Below are 24698 nucleotides of genomic sequence, written 5' to 3' on the forward strand. Positions count from 1 at the left end.
ATTCCTCCTTTTAAATCTTATGAAAAAATTGTACTTTTCTACTCCCTGGCCTTGCTTCTCAATGATTTCTTTTTTGTACACAAAAATATGTATTCTACTCCCGAAGCATGACAGGCTTTTTGGCCTTTTCTAGAAGAAATGAAAAAAAGTTAAAATACTGAAAATTTAAGCAGTTTTTCAAAGAAATAAACTACAAATTTTTAAAAGGTAGAGAGAGAGAAAACGTTTTATTCTTTTTATAATGAGCAGAAGCAGTCAATCAAGGTCCACATTCTGGGTAGGATTTTTAACTATGATTTTTTTTCATAAGGTATTTTATTTTTTAAAAGGAAGCACAGGTGTATTTTAAGAGAGGAGTAAAATATAGAAAATGCAAAATTTGTTTTAACAGTTGGTATACAATGTTTTGAAGCAGTGTAATTATTTAAAAATACAGCATAGCCAACGGCCTGTAAAATTCCTTTTGGCATTTCATTTGGTAAAGTTAAGTAGGAAGTCTTTCTTAAATAAAAACTAGCTGTCAACACAGTCCATAAGTTAGATTGTATATGTTTTTGTTTTTCTTTTTATAATTTTTATTTTATATTGGAGCGTAGTTGATTAACAATGTTGTGTCAGCTTCTGGTGTACAGCAAAGTGATTCAATTATACATACACATGTGTTTATTCTTTTTCAAATTCTAGGTTATTACAGAATATTGAGCAGCATTTCCTGTGCTATCCAGTAGGTCCTTGTTGGTTATCTATTATATTTTATTTTATTTTATTTTATTTTTGATATTGCTACTTTTTAAAATTTATTTATTTTATTTTTTGTTGTATTGGGTATTTGTTGAGGACTGCGGGCTTTAGTTGCAGCAAGCAGGGGCTACTCTTCATTGCGGTGCATGGGCTTCTCATTGTGGTAGCTTCTCTTGTTGTGAAGCATGGGCTCTAGGCACGCGGGCTTCAGTAGTTGTGGCACGCAGGCTCAATAGTTGTGGCTTGCAGGCTCTAGAGTGCAGGCTCAGTAGTGTGGCGCACAGGCTTAGTTGCTCCATGGCATGTGGGATCTTCTGGGACCAGGGATCGAACCTATGTCCCCTGTATTGGCATGTGGATTCTTAACCACTGCACCTCCAGGGAAAGTCCATCTATTTAAAATATAGAGATTGTATATGTTGAAAGAACTTTTCCTTGAGTTTCCAAACTCCTTTTCTTCCATGATAACCCACATAAAGCATGGCTAGTGAAGTATACAGGGGCAAAACACTGTTAGGTGGATGTGCTGTAGGAATAATTGCATAACCAAAATTCTTTTCACTTTTACAGAAATAACAGGGTAAATCTGAGCTTCCTCTTGTTGAGGAGGCATAATAATTTGGCGGAATCAAAATAAACCCATAGAAATGTCTTTGTAAAAGTCCCAGCAGCAGTGATATGTCTCCTTTGTTGCCATAATCTGATGCCACGGCTCTGTACAATCAGCACAGCAACTAGAGGAAGAAGGTTTTGTGTATGTCTGTAAACCTCAATGTAAGATTATATATCAAGCATCATGTTGTACTGTTGTTTCTTCTTCCGCCTGCCACATTTTTTGATAAAAAACACATACAGTGTCAAAACCACTACCCAGCAGCATACATAGATGGATGATGAAATAGTTAGAACTTTCCTTTTGGATTCTGAGAATGGCTTTTTAGATTCCTCATAAATGGTGGAAATCAAGCCACCCAGAAGGATTACAGACCAAACCAATACTGGAATGAGTCCCATGAAATTAACAACAATGGTTTTCCTTCTAGATGTGCCCCATCTGGTTTGTTTATGGTTAAAAATGCAAACATCTTAGCAGAAAGTAAACTTGACATGTATAACACTGAGTAGAAGGACATGAAGAGCATGACAATATTTCCTCTAAGGCAGGTAGCAAAGGATGATTTTATGAGAGCTACTAACTGGAAGGTTAACAAGAAGAGGAGGATGTTCCAAACGTTACCCCTGTAGAAGAACCGGATTACTGTGGCAATGAGAAAGAAAGGGAAGAACCCAGTGATGACTGCTTCATAGGTCATCCACAAGTGATGTTTATGAAACCACATGGCATTGTACAGCCACTCCCAGAAGTAGGACTTGCTCCAACGATTCTGCTGGTTTAACCATCTGAGACATTTTATAGGTGTTTCAGTAAGGCACTTGGATCAAGGTGTGTATTTTGTTGCATAGCCCAGACTCAGCATCCAGTTCATTAGATGCCTGTCATCTCCAAAACTACATTGTCTGCCCAGAAATGCCTGATTGTACCAGTCTTCCACAAATTCATGCAGTAAGGAGTTTCTGTACATTCCCAGAGGTCCACTAATGCACTGGACACATCCAAAATAAGACCGACAGACCCTTTCTATGTTAAAAGCTATCCAGTATTTTACACTGCTGGGGAAGGAAATCCAGGAATCATACTTGTTTAAAATCTGCAAGAAAAATAAAAGTAACTAAAAATAATTAAATAAAGGTAAAACTCAGCTAAAATTTCCAAAAAAATCTGCACCATCTTGAGGTCATTACCTAGTGTTTTGTTATTTTATTTGCCTATTTTTGACATGGTCATATTTTATTTTCTCTAATTCTGTATTACTGGATTGATTTGGTAAGTGGAGTGCATATATTGGGACTCATTGATAATAAATACTTTTTTCTACTTCATCATCCTCTAATTTTTTGCTATGATTTTTGTTCCTGTTCTTGTTATGTTATAATATTGAGGGTTTTTTTAGGCTTAATTCTCAGCTCCTAAGTTCTCTCCCACTCTTTCTTACCATCTAATATTTGAAATTTTTTAAGTCCTATTCTCTCCCACTCTGGTTAATTTCCAACTCATGAAATTCTGCTAATTTTCCTTCTCATTCCTCCCTACTTTTTGGCAGTGCCAATGATAAAAAGGTTTGCTCTGGCTTCTACCCAAAACTTGAATCCTGAAATAAGGCTCTATACAAAGTCTGTTGAAAATTGTCAGTTTTTTCTTGGCAATATTTCATAATTACCTCTTCTGTCTCAACTTTGTTCAGTTTTCATCTGAATTTTGCATGCTTCCTTTTTATCACCAGGCTATTTCTGTGTCCATCTAGTGCATTTTCTTTCCCTTCAGTATCACCATGCATATAAATATGGTTTACACAGCAATGCAATGTAATTTAAAACTTTAAATTTAAAGTTATATTTCCATATGCTTCTCATCTTTTGCTAAAAGCTAATTGCACTTTTGCAAAGGAGTCATTTTAAACCTCACATATTTTCACATATTTGTTTTCCCATCCAATACATTTCAATATTAATATTGATAATGATTAGTAACAATATTAATATTTGTTTCACTAATTGTTTCCGCATTGACAGCAAATAATAGGAAATAAATAATTGGAAAACCATGGGTTTTAAATACATAGGTATGAGATGTAGAATCCATTCCCTGCCATACTTCCTTTTTTTTTTTTTTTGCGGTACGCGGGCCTCTCACTGTTGTGGCCTCTCCCGTTGTGGAGCACAGGCTCCAGATGCGCAGGCTCAGTGGCCATGGATCACGGACCCAGCCGCTCCACGGCATGTGGGATCCTCCCAGAGCGGGGCACGAACCCGTGTCCCCTGCATCGGCAGGCGGACTCTTAACCACTATGCCACCAGGGAAGCCCCATACTTCCATTTTTTAACCCTTGTATTAAATGAGTTCCAACATCATTTTATCAGAACATTAAGTTATGGCTCAAGAAGAGATGGTGGAAACCATACACACTTACATTATATTTCAGATCACTTTTCAGCCACCACATACGTGCGTTATAACCCAGGATTAAGCAAAGAAATCATAAATTATTTTAATTTAAACAAGAGAAGACACAGTAAAGTGTGTTCGAGGCACATTCTAATGTGTATCCAGCACCAAAAACAACATGTGACACAAAGTTTGGTGTGTAGTAAATATATCTTCAAGGAGTTAATGAGTGAGGGTGCTACTAAAAGTGACTCATGCAAAAAGTGAAGCCATATGTACCTGGACATCTTCCCAGACACCTCCAAAGTTGGGGTCTTCTTCTAAAACTTTTACCATCTCCACAGTTGAGGCAGAGTCAAACATGGTGTCTGAATCACAAACCTGCAAAGAAGAAAGTAAGAAGTAAATTAAAGAAGAGAAGATGATGAGTGTACTCCATGTAGTCAAAAGTGGGCATATATATGATATCTTCAGCCTTATTGTCGCAAGGCCCCAATAAGCAAGTATCACAGGGTTGACAGAGTTTGTTATATTGTGGCCAATACAAAAAACTTGTTTTTCAGTAAACTCAATATTTAAATTCATGACATTGCTGTATAGAACAGCTGAAATGATGGGTTAGGTATGGCTCAGAATGTGACCAGCTTTTCCTGGTTTGCCATGGTTGCTCCTAGTTTTGGCAATGAAAGTTTCATGTCTTAGGTAGCATCCTAGGTTTCTAGGACCTAGAAAATATCTTGGGTTGGTCACTCGAGATGTCTTTTTTTTTAATTGCTTTAAATAAGGCTATTAGGCAACTTGTCCCACAGGTCTGAAAGATATTGAAAACTTCTGTGACAGTATTGAAAGGGAGGCAGGTTTAACAGTGATTTTTCTCCAGTTTTAATATGGTGAATAAGAGACAGGAAGGCAATTCTCTTAAAACTGGTTGTATAATTCTAAAGCAAGATGTCCATATGACCTTGACTTAGCAAATGACACTCTGTCAGAAAGGAAACTTGCATGACCTTCAGATCATTTTTTATTCTAGAGTATTAAGTATTCATCTAGCCCTTTGTACATAAAAGTAGATGTAAATAACTTAAGCAGTTGTAGAAATTCTAATTGTTGTTCTTAAAAACAATCTTGATATGGGTCAAAGAACACAATTTTGAAACCAAGAAAATTATTGGGTTTTTTCTGTGTCATGAACCCCTAACAGACATTTGTGTTTGCACCTTTGTAGACATTAGATTCCAATCCTGTTAATTGTATTGGAGGTTTTGTTACATAGCTGTAAACTGGATTAAATCCAGAATTCTTCTAGTTTCCTCAAATATATGGTTAAGACTCTCCAACGAATGTTGTCAACTTTTTCCCACTCATCTGCTTTGGAATCACTAAGAACAAAGACTCCCTTGAATATCTCTGGAGTGACTATACCAGGTCTTCCTCACTACTCAGATGGCAGCCAAACTTCAAGAACTTGAACCTTAGGTCTACATCTCCCCATAAAGAAAGGCTCCTGCAGACTCTAGGAACTTCACACTAGCTTAAAACCTCAAAATCAAATTGCTGAGGAAGAGAAGTAGCTGACATCAACATAAGTTTCTTCTGCCAGAAGAAAGATGCCAGATCAAAACTTCATAGTTTAACCAAATGTGAAACACTCTTTTTCTCTTTCTTTCCTTTCAATACTCTGGCATTAGCTTGGAAGGATAATTCAGTCACCCATCTCCCAAGACACTGCTAAGGGGGCTAATCTTAACACTTCTGGGGAAATTGAAACTCAGTTACACAAGATCAGTGAGCAAAACACTTGGCTTAAAAAGATGACTCCTTTGATGAGGTCTTTTCTTGGAATTATTTGATTTTGATTGGTTTGGGTCTTGAGGACCATGGCTCTAAAGTACTCTTCAGACATTGGGAATTATCCTGCTTATAATAGTCACTGAACTCTCTCTGGTGTGTTGTATTCTCTCAAAAGCTTTATATACATGTTCACAGTCACTAAGTGCCAAGCAAATGCTCCTAAAAAATATCTCCTAATTTTTTTAAAGAACAATTCCTTAAATTTTGATCACATTTCTGTTAGGGTGAGAGTCTGATCTAAATGTGGAAATTGTTAAAAAGAAACAACAGGCCCAAAATGGAGTCAGTTGTGCTTGGCCCCATGTCAGCAAACCAAGACTTAATATTGAACCTAATTATAATTTAAGCCTCTAAAAGGAATGTGACTTTCAAGCAGTCAATATGGAATTACCTGGTCAGCACTAGTGAGGAAATCTGCCTGATAGAACCCCCAGCTTCTCCCAAAAGAAGGTAACCTTGCCTGAAACAATCCACTTTTTGCTAGAAACTTCCTTTTTCTAGCGCTTTCTGCCAGAAAACAAAACAAAACAAAACAAACAAACAAACAAAAAAACAAAACCTTTCCATTATGTACAGCTTCTCAGAGTTCCTATCTGCTAAGATGGGATGCTGCCTGACACATGAATCATTAAATAAAGCCAATTATTCGACCTTCAAATTTACTCAGTTGAATTGCATTTTGTTTTTTAATATTATTCTTTTCTGGGAATGTAGGAAGGCCATGGTAGATATAAATTGATCAGAGCTAACATGTAATGAACCAGTTTCACATCCACATCCAAACAATAAATGACATGGTTGGCAGATATGGGGGTATTATCTGTAATTCCCATTATTTTGCCAACAAGCCTGGCAGTCCTAGATGGAATTTAATCAAGACTTAGCCTAATTATTTATATCACAAGCAATTATTTTTACAGTTTTTTCACTACTTTATAAAAATAGTAGGGATTTGATATACCAGTTTTGAAAAAGAAAAAAAAACTAAGAAAATAATTTGTAGAAGCATAAACTCTCACAGTTGAAGGAGAATTTATACATATGTAGCATGACCTGCTCACATAATAAGTTAAGGAATCCCAGCATTTTAAAAACTGCATCTGTGTCAGTTTTACTAATTGGTGTTTTTTCTGAAAAGATTATATACTAATAAAAATGTTGGTGAAAACAGCAATTTAAATGCATTATTGGAACATATCACTTAAGGAGTATATAGGGTATCCGGTTATAAAAACTGAACTCATCACCTCTCTAGATTTAACTAATTATAGCAATTTGGGGTTAACTTCTGAATTTTTAATTTTATATTGCTTATTTAGAAGCATAATAAATATATTTTCTAAATAAAACCCATTTATTGTTTTATTGGCCTTCTATATTGGCCCAGCATGGTCTCACTTTTCTAGGGGAAAAAATTTAGACAAAAACTAGGCATAAGTTTTTCATTGTAGAAAATAGGATTTTTCTAATACTTCAGTTTATACTCAAGGGTCCCAAGCCTCAGAAACCTAAGCAAATTCCTCCAATAAGGATGTTTTGCCTCTCTCATGACTTGTCTGTCACTGTTTTGTATACGGCTATAAGCCTAGCAGGCCAGTAACTAGGGTAGTAGAAAGTGAAGTCATAATTTCAAATCCACCTTTCAACCTCTCAGCATCCAGAGTTTATGGCCACACCCACCTCTATTGACTCAAGCTGGGAAAAGTAAAACCAGAAAAAGCTAAAATAAGACTAAAAACAACAGGAAGGGGGCAACCTAGAATTAATGTTCAAGTAACTCCGCCTGCTTGTAAGATAAGCAAGCCAAGGGAACTGCCTCTCTGAAATGACTAAACTTGAACCAAACTTCTGAGGTTCTGCATATTTAAATTAGTCCTGCCCCTCCCAGTTTCCAACAGCAAATTGCTAGAAGTTCTCTGAGAGAGATTGTTCACATGGTGAGTTTAACTGTAAGAAGGGAAAGCTCTCAGAAATCTCCTGGGAGGGGTTTGTTATAGTGGGATCAAAGAGTTTTCTAAAGAAGTTCAATTTCTGGATGCTCTTTGGTGATAGAATGCCAACTAGAAAACCACCATCTACGACAGTCTGTGAAAGCATGTATGTTCATGGATATAACAGTATTAATTTGTTTGTGTTAAAGGGTATAACTCTAGCCCTTCTTAAAATCAGTCTAGTAGAAACAGGATTTCTAGCTGTCTCCTCACCAATTAATGGGAAGTGTGCAATTTCATGAATGTTGGCTGTTTAGCTCCAGGCTAGAAACTGTGGGAGAAATACACCAGTTCACAAGGAGCTTAACCTCACACTGGGAAAAACCACAGGACTGATTTGCACACAGGAAACAATTGGAGAACAAATCAAAATGTCTTTCTGTGCACGCTGAATGTATCGCTGTAATTTGTTTAAACTACATGATCGCCAGTCAAAAGATTTCTCACTAGGAGATATGGAAATGAGGCAAAGTCACCAAATTTTGACTAACATGAGTGGAAAATGTCAAGACAAGTAGACGTTATTGGGAGGAAGCAGCCACCTCAGTCTTAACCACAGAATCATCAGCTAAATTGCTTAAGACCATGGCTCCTCCTCCTTCACTGTTCTAGCCAAGAGACAGTGCCGCCGCTTTCTCCGTATCTAAAACAGGAGTTGGTAAACTAAGGTCTGCGGACGAGTCTGCCTTCCCACTAATTTCTATATGGCCTGGGGGTTAAAAATAGCTTTTACTTTTTAAAAGAGTTGAAAATAAATTGAAAAAGAATTTTTTGTGACACATGGAAATTATATGAAATTCAAATTTCAGTGGCCATAAATAAAGTTTTATTGGACCCTAGTCATGCACATTCAGTTTCATATTATCTATGGCTGCTTTCACACTAAAACAGCAAAGTTGAATAGCTGCAACACAGACCATATAGCCTGCAAAGCTTAATGGTTTCTATTAGGCCTTTTACAAGCAAGAACGCCAACCCTGAGTCAGAGAATTGGTTGGGGGACCGGGGGTGGGTCTCTTTCATAAAAAAACAAAGAACAAACTAAAAGAACAAGTTGAGATAAAGTATGTTCTAAGTCCCAATTTAACTCTACTAGAAATTTTTACAATTGTCTCTATCTTCTATTCTTATAATAGGCCAAGATTTGACTATTATAACAAATCAAGAGGCTGCAATGAAATCTTGAGTTCTGCACTTTACTACTTTTATGACCTTGAACAAACTGTTACCATCATCATGATACCAGAGTGACACACTGTATGTCAAAGTACTTGGTAAATTACAAAGGCTCACAGAAAAGTCATATATGCCATTAGTATAGGGTAATAATCTTTAATTGTTTATACTTGCTAAGTAAACCCACTAATTACCATGAACAGGGAACTCAGTAAAGAGAATCACTAAAAGGAACATGAGAATGGATTACATATCAAGAATATCTTATCACAATGAATGAGTTCAAATGTATCCAATACAACTATAGCAGTTAGATATATAAATTGCTATAAATGTGTGAAATAAGCTGTTAGACTGTAAGTCCATTCCAATTTATCTCACTGATCTTAAAAGTTGATCTACCTCACAATAATTTAAATAAAATATCCTGTAGAAATATTGTTATTTATTCTACCATATGTTTTTCAACTTCTAAGACCCAAGTCTAAAATGCTCAGTATCCATGTTTCATCTTTTTTTCAACATATTTCCTTTCAGATTGATTGGTGTGTTCTCAACCTCTGCCTGTCCCGAACCACTTCAAAGGGCACTGAGAGCTACACAAGAGGAAACCTTAACTCTTCTGGCTGCCTTCAATGAGGAAACAGGCTGAAGATAAATCAAGACCCTGTCTGTTGCTACTGCCTTCATCCTTTGCCTGCTTGTAAACCTCAATCCTTTCTTAATCTTGACCCTTCATCTTAACCTGAACCCAGCGAGACTATTTCTTTCTACCACATTTGAAATTACTCTTGATTGTGACCCAACTACCTAGTTTCCCTGCCACCACTTAACCACAAAATAAATGGAAAGTCCTCCTTACTCTTCCTTCCCTTGGGACATTGCTCTAGTGTAAAGGGGTCAGCCAGAACCTCAACAACAAAATTCACAAATAGTTATTTACCAGCAAACACAATATGGTTCCAGCCCCCTGAAGTCCTAAGAGTACCAGACCAAAGTAAACACATTACTGAAAGGAAAAGAAAGCACTATGCAAAACCTTGGAATCAGACAGATCTGAGTCCCAATCCACCGTTGACCAGTTATATTCATTTGGACTAGCTTCTTAACCTTAGACTCCTTACCTCACCTTTCTAAGTCTCCATCTCTTGGGTGAAAAATATGGATAATTATATCCACATCATAGGTTTATTGTGATGGAGAATTAGATAATGTATGTATAGCGCTTAAAAGGACTAGCTCATAGTAAATGCTCAATAAAAGGAAGGCATATATAATAAGAAGTGATAAATCAAAACCAGAGGCACAAACTAAGGACACTAATCCAATGAGGAAAGGAGTTCTTATCATCGCTGTAAATAAAATATGACACAGAGAGCAAACACTAATGCCTGATCCAATGTCCAACAAACATAAACAAGTCAGTGTACCTGAGAAGACAATGTAAGAATCCTTAGATTGGGCCATCTACTAAGGAAAGAATTATATTAGAGAACAGTTTACAGCTGATTATGATTCATTTATAGCATGAATTACAGCCTTGGAGTACAATGTATGAAAGTTCCTGTAGTAAAGCCTGGACCCATGGAAACTTACAAAAGTATTTGTTGCATCTTGAGTCAGCATCTCTTCATTGACTTTGACCCTGCTGAATATGATACTACTTAAAATAGAAACATAATCTTTCGTTTAGGAAGTACATAAATATATATGACACAGTTTTATCTGTTTAATATAGGCCCTAAGAACTGCATTGTTTGATGAAAAAGAGTACATATGACTGGTAATTTGTATGGGACCATATGCATGCAGAAGATGGGGGAAACCAAAGAACTGGGACAAAAAATAACCTTCACGGGGCTTCCCTGTTGGCGCAGTGGTTGGGAGTCCGCCTGCCGATGCAGGGGATACTGGTTTGTGCCCTGGTCTGGGAAGATCCCATATGCCGCGGAGCGGCTGGGCCTGTGAGCCATGGCCACTGAGCCTGCGCGTCCAGAGCCTGTGCTGCACAACGGGAGAGGCCACAACAGTGAGAGGCCCGCGTACTGAAAAAAGAAAAAAAAAAACCTTCACAAAAATAGAATATTGCACACAGTTGACCAAAAGCTCAATCAAAATTCACAGCACATGGTCATTAATTATATTAAACAGACTTCTAGGACTTTATCAATATTACATGATATTTTCATTAAAAAATCTTTTTCTATTTATTTGCATTCTGGATAAATGGAATTTACATGTAAGCATGCAGCTAGATTTACCAGCTTCAGATTAAGCAGCAAATACATAATGGTGAATGATGGGAGTGGCAAATACAAAATCATAAAATCTAAGAATTTTAGAGCTAAAAAAGCCCATTTGAAATTAATGAGTAAAATAATTTCAGAAAAAAAAATGTCCTCACAGGAAAAAAAAAGATAATCTTTCTTTTGGGAGAGAGATGGGGAATGGGGAGGACAATCCTCTCTTATAGTATTTGGTTTATGGTATAAGATCTCAAATCTAGCCAATGGAAAGCGTCTACTTCTGGACACCTAAACAATTTGGCGTTTATTACTCGTCTTGAAAGAGATTAGGAAGATATATTCCTTCTTTGATAGAATGAATTACCCAAATTGTTATAATTCTTGTCTCTGCTCAGCCTAGAATATCTTCAAAACATCGAATTTTTTAAAAAAGGAATCATTTGGTTATTCTCCTTTCCTTTTTAGGAAGGCTTAAACATAAGTGAAGTTTATAGAAGGTGTAAAGCAAAGGTGACAAGCCAGCTGGAAAAGTGAGAAACCAAATGTTGTCACCTCTAAGTCTTAAGCAATGAAACACCCTTATTCCAAATATTTGGAATTCTTATTCTAAAAAAGGGAATCAGGAAATCCTATAATGGTGGCCCTTAAACACCAACCTAAACAACTAAGTTGAATCTAGATTCAGATTTTCCCTTTCCTAGTTCAATGTGCTCTTAATCTTATCCTATAAAATGAAGAATACAAAGAAACATATTATATAACATTCTCAACATCGGCCCTCAGAATATTTAAGTTACTCTTAGACTTCCTATATAGAACAGGAACCAATCAAATATTATATACATTCAATTCTCATTATTCACAGTAGCTATGTTCTACCAAGTTTCTATGAACAATGAATTAGAAAATTTGCTTCCAGCAGAAATATAGGGTTAGAGTCCTCCAAGCCTCTGATCACAATATTTTTGTCTAGTGATTAATGTCTAAACTTTTTTTATTTGTGCTTCTGTTTTAAAACACACATACACACACACACACACACACACACACATGATTCATTAACAGTGAACTCATGTCCAACTATAACTACACTATAACTCATGCCTGAGTAAAGCTCATCTAACAAACCTATTTTCTCCATAAGGCAATTATAGTCTTCGTGTGTTACGAACCCTGGATAGCACTTTGACGCTGCAGTTGGGGACCAACACTTTTTCACTTTGTTATTTTTCTTCTTCTGTTTTTCTATCTTCTCTGTCTCTGAAAGGAGCCACTAAAATCACAGATGAATTCTTTACCACATTGCATTTATCCTAGACTAAATCTTTCCTCAATATTCCAGGTCAGTATTAATTATTTGAGGGGCTATCAAACTGAGATAGTAGTCAGTAGAGAAGACTAGAAATGACAGCTGAGAGAGATAGAGGAAGAGGTGATAATTGATAAAGACTGGTCTGGAATAGACCAGAGGATGTCTACCCAGAGAGCCCAGGAGAGTAGATGGAAGGTTACCCTTGAGATACGAAGGGTAACTTTGAAACTGTAAGCAGGAGAGAGTAAAGAAGATCTTGACAGCCTTCAGAACACGTATTTTTTGATATTCTCTTTCATAGGAGGCAAGATCACGGTAGTTAAGCAGGGAGGAGTTTGGGTAAGGCCTTGGCAAAGTGGTGAAAATATGAAATAATAGACATGAGAACAATTAGCAAAACATTTACTCAAGATCAAATCAAATGAAAAGAGTGCTGACCAGTGCTGAGGATCCAGCTGCAACTGGAAACCAATCATTTTGGCCATCTCTCTGCACAGTTAAACAGTGTTCTCTAGCCAGGTTAGCAAGTATGAGCAGATGGTCAATTTCTTCCCCTACCCCCATTCTCTCTTGTGTATTAGCACTTGAACTTTGCTTCCTTCCATCCTGAACCAACTTGGACTCCACATTCAATCACTTGTAATGCTCAGGAGTCAATAACCTCAACTCCTCCCCCTTTGTCTTTCTGTGGCTTCTGTTCTGCAACTCTTGGACCTTGGGTCAGTCAGAATGGAAGATGAGAGTGTATTTTTTATACAATATTTATTGAAGTATAGTTGATTTACAATGTTGTGTTAATTTCAGGTGTACAGCAAAGTAAATCTGTTATACATATATTTAAATTTTAGAAATTTCCACTGCTATAGGGTGAGGAGGGTCAAGTATCTGGGGATTTGATGAGGGATGACCGAATGGAATTTACTGGTCTAAGAATGCCAAAAGATTTTTTTACCCTGTTTAGATGGTTGGAATGGGCTGAGAATCTACAAAGGATTCAGGGCCCATTAACAGTTGCTGCTAGGGTCAGTCTATCTGGAGGCTTCAACCTGAAGGAAGGAAATTTCTCAAGCCTGGTTAGATCTGTAGCAGGAAGGCTATTCTAACATTTCATATTTTATATTATTTTTTCCTGGACAGGTACAATGTCAAATTGCCAAGGATACAAGCAAAATTCAAAACAAAAAAGATGGGAGATGTAGATTTGGGAAGAGCAGGTTTAAAAAAAAAAAAAAAAGGAAGAAAACTCACAGGAACCCTACTAACATTCTAAAAAAGAAAACCTCAGTGACAGCTAGGAGAGGAGAAACCCAAGAGTGTGTAGGCAGGGAATTAATGAGAGACACAGCCTGTCTGATTTTCATGCAAGCAAAGGACATCACTAATGTTTTCAAAGTTCAAGTTGCAGTGAATGAGGTAATGCTGTTTGGAAAGTGAAATAAACATGACTTAGGTTTTGCTCTGGAAAGTTGATCTCCCCCACCCTTTTTCATTTTCCTATTCTTTTCCTCTGTGTCTAAATCTTGAATTCCTTATCCTGTTAAATCAAAATTGTTTTCTCCTTTCTCATTTTGCCTAGTCTCTGTGAAACATTTCCTTCGGCCTGCAGATTTTCTCAAGACACTTCTGCTGGGACAGACACTATTTTTTTGCAAGGCTGGTGATTTTAAGATTGTGGAAAATAATGTTGGACTTGACTTGGCACATCCAAGGTGGAAGAAAAGGTAAGATAGAGGAAGAGAAGGAAGGATGAGTCTCCTGTTCAAAATAATCTTGATTTCCAACCAATAACACTGTACAAGTTAAGCATTTTCATTGTCTTAACCATTTCATAAGATGTTTTTTCTCTCTTTCGGAATGCGCTTTCAACAGTCATGCTGTTTTCAGATGAACTGAAAGGAGTACTGTGTCATAGGACAAGTCATAGCATATGACTGGAGAGATACAAAAGATGCTTTATTTAAACGTATGTTTGTCCTGGAAGATGTGGAAACCTACCTGTACATAATCCACACTTCGTCCCAGTGCCCTGAAGGCCATGTACATGACTTCTCTTTTTCCACCCCATTTTTGCATGATGCAAATTGTCTGTTGGACAAGACCAACTGTGTGACAAGTTGTGAGCTTTCTTTATGTGACCCATCCGTCTCACCAGGACCATTCACGTAGAAGTTGTTCTTCCATATATAAGTGGCTGATTTATCCCTGCCCATGACTTCACTGAAGATGTCCATCATGTAAAGGTCATCTTCCGAGTTTCCATCTGTGACCATGACAACTTTAATTCCAGGGTAGGTTAGCCTTTTCACAGATTGCAAACATTTCTGTAAGTAGTCTGGATCTTCTTGATACACAGCAATGCAAAGGGCAACAGTTTTGTTCAAGTTAATGGGGATATTTCAGTAATTTTTCATTTTTCAGTGCTCCAAAAGGCAAACAGGTTTTGAATAAGGAAGTGTAAAGCTAAAAAGGCACCATATGGTCCAAAAGATAAATAGTAATCATCTGTATGGATAAATTGGTAGCCAACAATATAAGAAACTATCATTCCAGTGAGGAGAGAGGCTCCAAAGAGCGTGGTTCCAGATATTCTCAGGAAACTTAGAAACTTCTCACAATGCATCTGTAAAATAATCACATGATGCACTTGGTTAACCACTCTTGTCCCATGCTTGTTATATACATGGTATCACAGGGAGAGAATTGGACTAGAAGCACTCCAGGACTTCTAACCCTGAGTTTCTTTCCTTTTTTAAAAAAAAAACTTTTTATTTTATATTGGAGTATAGCCAATATTGTGATAGTTTCAGGTGCACAGCAAAGGGACTCAGCCATACATATACGTGTATCCATTCTCCCCCAAACTCTACTCCCATCCAGGCTGCCACATAACATTAAGCAGAGTTCCCTGTGCTATACAGTAGGTCCTTGTTGGTTATCCATTTTAAACATGGCAGTGTGTACATGTCGACCCCAAACTCCCTAAATATCCCTTCCACCCACCCTTCCCCCCTGATAACCATAAGTTTGTTCTCTAAGCCTGTGAGTCTGTTTCTGTTTTGTAAATAAGTTCATTTCTTTTTAGATTCTGCGTGTAAGAGATATCATACGATATTTCTCTTTGTCTGACTTACTTCACTCAGTATGACAATCTCTAGATGCATCTATGCTGCTGTAAATGGCATTATTTCTTTCTTTTAAAAGGCTGAGTAAATTCCATTGTATATATGTACCTCATCTTCTTTATCCATTCCTCTGTAGATGGACATTTATAACCCTGAGTTTCTCACCTAAGTAGCTGTGTGACTTTCTGCACCTCAGTTTGCTTATCTGCAAAACAGGTATAAGGATGCCCTTTCAGCATGCCTCAGAGGACTCTTTCAAACATCAGATGAGATGATGGCGCAACATACCACTGAAAATCATAATGTGTTAAACAAATATATGGATGCAGTATTTTTAGTGTATTAGATTATCTTTCTAAGGATGCACTTTATGTATGGGGTCATAGATAAGTGTATAACCTGAACTTCCTAACAAGCAAGACACTTTCTTCCTGTACCATGGTGTTCCTTCACCCCCAATACTGACCAGTGAAAAATCCACAGATTTTTGCTAAATTTCCCATGTGTAATTCCATCTCACCTCTTATTCAAATCCCTCAGCTCACACTTTTTCCATGCACCCAGTTGAGGTTAAAGATCAGCATAACTGGATTCTAGGACTAGCTCTTCCATCAACTACCTATATAACCTTAAGCCAGTCACTTTATCTCTCTGGGCCTCAGTTTTGTTTTGTTTTTAATTTGTTAAATGAGGGAGTTTAGCCTTGATTATTCCCAAAGGCTCTGTTGACATTAAAAATACTTTATGCCTAGATATCCTGCACAGACTTCTATCAAACCCCTGCGATTCTGAATTGCATTTCTTTGTTTGATAGCTGTATCCCCCATCCACCATCACTGACACCAGCTGGTTAGATTCTGGGGATCAGGAAACTTACTGGAACACTAAGCACACAATGAATGTTAGTAGAAATAAATCATAAATGAAAGAAGAAATAGCACCATGCTTAATTCCAACAGGCGAGTTTCCCATCTTCTTAAAAGATTTAACACATTAGACATGAAACAATTTCAGTTCTTCATAATAGCCAGTTTTGTCTCCTCCCTTCAGATTGTATGAATAAGGTTTTGAACAACTACTGTATAGAAGGATCATATTTTCTTTTTTTAATTTATTTTTTATTAAAGTATAGTTGAATTACAATGTTGTGTTAATTACTGCTGTACAGCAAAGTGACTCAGTTATACATATATATACATTCTTTTTCATATTCTTTTCCATTATGGTTTATCACAGGATATTGAATATAGTTCCCTGTGCTATACAGTAAGACCTTGTTGTTTATCCATTCTATATATACGAGTTTGTATCTGCTAATCCCAAACTCCCACCCTACCTTCTCCCACCACCTCCCCCTTGGCAGCCACCAGTCTATTCTCTATGTCCCTGATTTTGTTTCTGTTTCCTAGATAAGTTCATTTGTGTCATATTTTCGATTCCAGGTACAAATGATATCATATGGTGTCTTTCTCTTTCTGACTTACTTCACTTAGTATGATAATCTCTAGTTGCATACATGTTGCTGCAAATGGCATTATTTCATTCTTTTTTATGGCTGAGTAACATTCCATTGTGTATATGTACCACAGAGAAGGATCATATTTTCTGTATTTCCCAAAGCATCTCCAATGCTGAGTATAGAAGAGGTGCCTAGCAGGTCTTTTTGATTTTGTCTTTCTTTTTGGTTTCCTGGGCCCAATTCTAATGAGTATATAGCAGAAGGGGTTTTTCCATACGTCTAACAAACAGTTCTCAGGATACCACCTTGGTGTCTTACAATTTAACTCAATTCTGACTCTGTCTTCCCAGAGATAGTATCTGATTCCATAGGTTAAGTATTCAGTCCTACAAGACTCCCCTCCTAGCACTTCAGATGCCCATCCAAATCTCAGGTGGTTACCTGTAATTTTGAGCCACAGGCTATAAATCTGAGGTCTCCAAGACCCTCTTTTGTATATGTGATGAATTTGCTAGATTGGCTCACATAACCAAAAAAAACAAAAACAAAAACAAACAAACCCTTTTACTCACTACATTACTGGTTTATTATAAAATAACTCAGTAACAACCACACAGAATAAATGCATAGCGCAAGGTGTGGGGAAAGGGCACAGACCTTCTGTGTCCTCTCCGAGCACACCACTCTCCCCAAATCTCCACATGTTCACCAACCCAGAAGCTCTCTGAACCTTCTTGTTTGAGTTTTTAATGGAGGCTTCATTACATAGACAAGATGGATTACTTCATTGGCCACTGGCGAGTAAATTCAATCTCCAGCCCCTCTTCCCTCCCTAGAGGTCTGGGCATGAGAGTGTATATTCCAATCTGTAATCATATGGTTGGCTCCACTGGCAACCAGCCCCCATCCTTAGGTGCTTTCCAAAAGTCTCCTCATGAACATAACAAAGACACCTCCAATGTTCTTATCACTTAGGAAATTCCAAGGGTTTTAGGAACTCTGTACCAGAAATGTGACAAAAGCCAAATATATATTTCCTATTATAAATCACAGTATTCCCATTTTTTTCTCCCACTGAAGCTTATTGTCTTCCTTTTCTAAGAATGAACTTTTATGAGGAACATAATTGGTATAAATGCAGTGTCCCCAACTTCAATCATTCACACCAACTTCAGGTTTTGTCATTTTTACATAGAATTAATATTTAATATTTTCCTTTAGTTCAACTAGTTTTTGAAAGCTAAGTAAGTTTATTTTCAATGGTACCTTAGGCTAAACAATTGTTTCTGCAAAATCTCTTGCTGGATATGCTTCATATTTATATTTTCCTAGTTCACATTAAGACTTCAAATTGAACGTGGATATAACACTTACTAACATCTTTGTTGTTACTAGTTGTGTGGCCACATCACGTCTATTAAAAAGAAACAATATGCCCAAAATGGAGTCATCTGTGCTAAGCCCTTTGTCAACAAACTGAGCAAACATATATATATATATATGTGTGTGTATGTATGTGTTTATTTTCACTGATGTGTCTCAAAGGCATAAAACATTACCAGGCTATGGTTGGTATACAGGAAATGAATGATGAATGTGTCTTCATTCCTAAATATCATCATTGGCATCATTGTTATGTCAGCTAACTTTTACTCATCATTTACTAGGCTCCAGGCATTGAAGCAAGTTTTGTTTATTTGAACAGCAAAATCCTATTTAATTTTAATAACTTTAGGTGGTAATTATACTGTTAATCTCATGTTACAAATCACATATACATATGACAAGGCAACCAAGACTGAGTATTTAAGTAACTTGCCCCAAATCACACAACCAGGAGTAGGGTTCACATGGTGGCATAATGGCAGGCGACTAGACTGTCCTCATTAAATAAATATTGGCTGAACATATTTGAACCTTCATGACAAAATAGGCAACATCCTTTTGTTTCTGATTAATAAACATGTTGTGTAAGGAAAGATTAGAAAAGAACGTTGAAAACTGTTTTCCTGCTGTAATGGAAAAATAGATATCATGTACTCAGGTACAGATACAACACCAGCCAATACTCAGAGAAGATTGCTGGGGTCCTATACCTTCCTACATGCATACAGTCCAAAGGGACCTGGAATGATGTTGTCCGAAAGGGAGCCGGATGGTGGTTCCACCTACGTAGCAGCAGTGCTGCTCTGAATGCCAACAGTCTAAATCCTGTTTAACCCTAAGAGAGGCGCTTCGCTTTCCCTTGGTTCCACCTGTAGAGCAGATATAAGCCTTGCTGTTTGCTCGTATACCCCAAGTGGGACTCTATAGGTCATTGGGCATCAGAGCCTCTTCCTCCCCTTGATCTTCCTTGTATTAACCAGACAGCAAATGGCGGATGAGAGAGAATACCAGCTGCTCTCACTGCACTAGTGCAGTGATGAGAACTGAGTTCCCTCAGCTTTCATTAAGGGAGCCTTCTATTTTGGATCAGGGAGAAGCCAAAGTGAATTCAAATGAGTCAAGTCAGCATCTAGGAAAGGCTGCAGACATTAGGCCAAGTGATACCTCTTCTGAGAGGCCCTAGCTTACCACTCCTTCCAAAGTGTCTCCTCCAGCCTCCTTCACTCCCTGTCACTCTCTCCCCTGACCCTGCTTGATTTTCTAAGTAGTCCTAAGTATACTCTATGGCTCTAGGTACTTGTGTGTCTCAACCGTGTATTCCTGTACCAAGAAATAAGGTCTCTCACATAGTAGGTACTCAATAAATACATTTTAATTAAGTGAATAAATTCACGTGGACTCAAACAGTCAGTGCAGACGGACAGAGCACAGGACCCTCCTCTGTCTTTGCCACAGGGGCAGGGAATTCACTGAGCCCTTAAGGATATCCTTCATCCAGCAGTTGTTTTCTTTCTTTTCAAACCAGTTCTGTAATTACTTCCCTAGCTATTTAAAGGTCATTGTTGTGGTGGTGATCAGACCATCTCTAGAAGATTTTTGTAACAAAGTTAGCAAAGGAAAATGGAAGGAAACAAAAACACTAACTTGAAAAGATATATTCACCCCCAGGTTCATTGCACCATTACGTACAATAGCCAGTATAGGAAACAACCTAAGTGTCCAGTGATGAACGAATGAATAAAAACACTGTAATGTATGTGTGTGATGGAATTTTACTCAGACAGAGAAGGACAGATGCCATTGATCTCTCTTACATGTGGATTATAAATAACTAAATAAATAACTAAATAAAACAGCTCAGAGATACAGAGAATGGATTGGTGGTTGCTGGAGGAAGGGGGTGGGGACTGGGAGAAATGGGTAAACTGCTTTGTTTTTTAGAATTTTTAAAAAGCATAATATCATAGTATAGGAATCGGAAATTATGTTTCTTTTCCATCTCTATTCTGAAGTAATAATAATCAATATTTATTGAACACTATCTACCAGAGACCTTGCTAAGCACTTCAATGTGTTTCCTTTAATCTTCACAGCAATCCTAGGAGGTCCTGTTGACCCCATTTCATAGATTAGGATTCTCAGGCTCAGAGAAAAATATACAACTGCTTAATGGTGGGGCTGGAATTCATATACCAAGGCTTATTTGACTCTGGAGACTATGACCTTGACCATTCCACCTTATTACATCTTTTAATTAAGATATTCTTATAAATGTGGGAGATGATGCCAGTTTACTGTTTTGAACAAAAATAATTGCCTCCAAGTTTCTGGGAAATGGGAAAACTGCTTGTTTCAGCTACCAGTAACACAGATACCTAAATTATCTTTTAGAATTATTTCTCCTATTGTAAGTTCCAAGTAATAAAAACCTAATGAGACTTAAATATTAATTTGTTGGATTATTTATTAGGCAATAAACATGAAATTAAACTTAATGACTCTTGCTTGAGACAGAGCAAATATCTACCTGACTTCAGAGTTTTGTTTTAGAATTCAAAGGCCACTTGATACTGCTAGAAAACTACGACTACAACAATTTTTTCTGCTCACAGGGTGGCAAAAGTGTATCCTTAGCGCAGTTATCAAGATTCTGTAGTGCGAAGGTGAACAATTATAATTAAAGACCTAGATGGGTGGGATGGAGGGGTGGGGGAGGGAGGTCCACAAAGGAGGGGATATAGGTATACATTAGCTGATTCACTTTGCTGTACAGCAGAAACTAATACAACATTTACTCCAATTAAAAAAAAAAAAGACTATACCCTCAGATGTAAATTTCCCAAAATACTTTCCAAAACAGACATTTCTCAACCCTCCTTCACTATCTTATCAGAACATTGAGATTTTTATCTTTTGTATTTTATTATTTTTGGTAAATTTTTATCTGAGATAATTCAGCATGATCCTTCAGGACAACCTTTTCTGAAGCATCTGTTTTACATATTTGCAGTATAAATAACGGCACTAAATCAATTTAAATAACCAGTCAGAATTTTTTTCCTAAAGGAAAAACAAAGTATTAAGTAAAACCATGTATTTTTGATTTATTCATGTCCAATTTTAAGCTCTAGGTATAAATAACTTAGAAAAAAATGTTTACATTGTTTAGAAATCTCTACCTTTCAGCTGAATGCTAAGTAGTTCAGAAGAATAAAGGTTAAATTCAGGTTTGAGAAGGAGGAATTCTTAGTGCAGTATGAGTCAGAGAGTAAAGGCTAAGATGCATTGGATTACTTACCTAAGAAAAATCAAAGCAAAAAATGATATTATGGGCTTCCCTGGTGGCGCAGTGGTTGAGAATCTGCCTGCTGATGCAGGGGACACGGGTTCGAGCCCTGGTCCAGGAAGATCCCACATACCGCGGAGCAACTAGGCCCATGAGCCACAACTACTGAGCCTATGCGTCTGGAGCTTGTGCTCCGCAACAAGAGAGGCCGCGACAGTGAGAGGCCTGCACACCGCGATGAAGAGTGTCTGTTTTACTTGTAGACAATATTTAAGCACACAAAAGAACAATAAAGGATGTTGAAAGAATGTTTGTTTAGTGAATGCATTGCTCAAGATCACATCTAATAAATAGCAGAACTGGCTCCGGAACACAGGTTTTCTTTATACCTAACGTAAACTCATGTTGGATGGGAGGAGAAGGGACGAGGCCTCAGATCATATGTAGAATGGAATGATTAGAATTAAGAATATTAACTTAGGCAGGTGACACTAGCAAGACATATGGAAATGTACATCTTTGTAACAAGACATATACTGGTTGTGGCCATTTGCCTGCTAATGGTGGATTAAAAAGTATGGTAAACAAAAGGTTAAAAAACAGTGATTCCCAAATGTTGATGTACATCCAAATCACCAGGGAATCTGTAAATATTACTGATGTGTGGCTCCTGAAACATTCTGAGTTAATTGGCAGGGGGTGCTACAAGGGCATCAGGAGTTTTTAAATCTCCTTAAGTAATTCTAATTGCAACAAAGCTTGGCAATCACTGGGTTAAAGTCTATGAAAACTTTCATGATCTCATTTGCATTGTTATACATCCTTCAGGTGTATTGCCTCTGCTACCATCCTCAACTAGAAATGAAGCCTCCCAGCAGCCTACACGTTAGAGCACATGACCCTCCCCTTCTCCCTTTCTGACCTCCTCTCCCTCTCTGGCTTTGAAGCTGGCCTTTGTGTTTCCAGTCCCACTGCACTTACTCTAGCAGAGACCTGGACCAGAGCTCACAGGGTTAAGCAATACACCTTTCAAAGACTTTGTCACCTGAGCTGTCTCTGGATCCAGAACTTTAGGTTCAGATTTCTCTTCACTTGCACCAGCTGTATTGATCAATGACTTCCCAAAATGCCCACTCTCCCAAGTGCCCTATTGGCTTCTGAATTTTGCCATCCTAAACTTCATCCTAAAGTTCACTGTGGCAAAGGGGAAATTACAGGAAGACTTGGCATGGAATCCTAGCTCTACGTGTTCCTCCATCAGCTCATGGGCCCTGTCTCTATAGGTCATTCCCTATGTAGACATATATACCACAGTGCCAAGTCTCTACATGGAACCTTCCCTGATCTCTCTCAATTAGATGTGATTTCTCCTCAATTTGAGGCCCCATAAAACTTGACTACTCCAGCTGCAGTATAGTCCAGCTCAAGGGTGTTATATTCAAGAATTCCTGTATTAAATTTCATCCACTCTCCTTATTAACACTGTGACTTTGAGTGGGTTACTTAAGCTTTCTGAGGCAAGATTCTTTTTTTTTTTTTATTTAATAAAGTTTTCTTTGTGTGGGGGGTGCAGTTAGATGTAATGTATGTCAAGTATCTAACTCAATGCCTGATACATATTAGATGTGTAATAAATAATAGCTATTATTTTACTTTTTATGGGCCAGATCATATTTTTCCTTATACTATGGTTATTTAAGAACTTCTTTGAGAATGCTTTTTGTATTATGGATTCCACCACTATGTGAGATGCATCTTATTCCTTTTTAAATAATCTGCGGTATAGACATATGCATTTAAGAAACATTCTTTTCTAAATATTTTCTTATTTAAATTGAAGAAATATTTAAGAATGTGACTTTGTTGTATTTATTTTGACTCATATATCAGTGACATTTTTCTAGATTGTGGGTAAGGCAGTATATATATGAGCTCCACATAGATGACATTCAAAATATTATTGAATAATTTAAGGTATATGCAGTGGGATGTTACTTAGTCTATGCAGATTGCTGCTACAGAGGAAAGGATTAAAACCAAGCTGGGGTGATGGAAATGATTTTCCTGCAGGGAGCTGTCCCTCCCATTCAGCTGTCATACCACCTGCCACTGGTTCTGTCCTTACAGCCTCTCAGTGAAACAGCCTGGATGTGCAAGGATCAAAAAAAGAACCCAGAAAGGGACAGTGGGGTTTATATTCTACTCTCCAATTATATTAACAGATAGCTCCCACATTATATAAAAGTCAAGAAGTTAATAATGTAACATGCTGCTTGTTCTTAAGATTAAAAATGTAGCTGTAATATAGCTTTGCCAAAGGGGATCTCCACTTTGATTCAGAGGTAAGGCTTTCCCAAAGTGTTAATGATAGAAAATAAATAAATCAGTGGGAAGTATGTGTTTAAAAATTCAAGAAATATTGCTTTAAAAGAAAATGTACCTGGTAAGGAAACCCAGTATGAAAAAGTATTTATGAGGGTTGCCCTGGTGGCGCAGTGGTTGAGAGTCTGCCTGTAGATGCAGGGGACACGGATTTGTGCCCCGGATCGGGAAGATCCCACATGCCGCGGAGCGTCTAGGCCCATGAGCCAAAAAAAGTATTTATGAAACTTAATTTTGTGGGGCTATTCTATAGGCTTTAAAAAATGATGTTTCAAAATGACTTACTTTCTAGTAAGTCTCTTATTCATTTGTTGCATAATTCCTGTTTTCCAAAGATAAATACCGTCTTTGCTTTAAGGAGAGTGACATTCAAATTTGACGCTAGTCACCGATTTAAGACCTTGAATTTTTATAAGCACCATAATTTTCTCTGATAGTATAAGGATTCAGATCTAGGTACAATACAAGCAACTCTGGTAATAAACACTTGTCAATACATTTACAATACATTTTTCTAATCACCCAACTCAGATATTATATAAATAAGAAAAAGAGAATAGGGGAAATGATACCAGAATTACAATGCTATGGTCCAAAAATATCTACCTAGAATTCTGAATTTGTCCCAAATTCTCATGCATACACTACATAATATATGTACTAAAATAGGTAATTTAAAAAGTTAAACTTTTATTAAAAGTATAAAAGCATAGGCAAATACTAGGAAAACTCTTGATTTACT

At 37.2% G+C, this 24698-nt stretch overlaps 1 pseudogene across 1 annotated transcript; it reads right to left on the bottom strand.

Annotated features, from left to right (window-relative positions):
* Nucleotides 1-1521: 1521 nt before the first annotated feature.
* On the bottom strand, nucleotides 1522-14941 carry LOC308630035 (hyaluronan synthase 2-like; annotated as a pseudogene). The gene is made up of 3 exons: nucleotides 14317-14941; nucleotides 4025-4126; nucleotides 1522-2450 (listed from the first exon to the last, which is right to left on the bottom strand). The product of its transcript is annotated as a hyaluronan synthase 2-like (transcript).
* Between the last annotated feature and the right edge of the window lie 9757 nt (nucleotides 14942-24698).

Source organism: Mesoplodon bidens (genome assembly GCF_964165515.1).
Source record: "Mesoplodon bidens genome assembly, chromosome: 16".
NCBI classification, from domain to species: Eukaryota; Metazoa; Chordata; class Mammalia; order Artiodactyla; family Ziphiidae; genus Mesoplodon; species Mesoplodon bidens.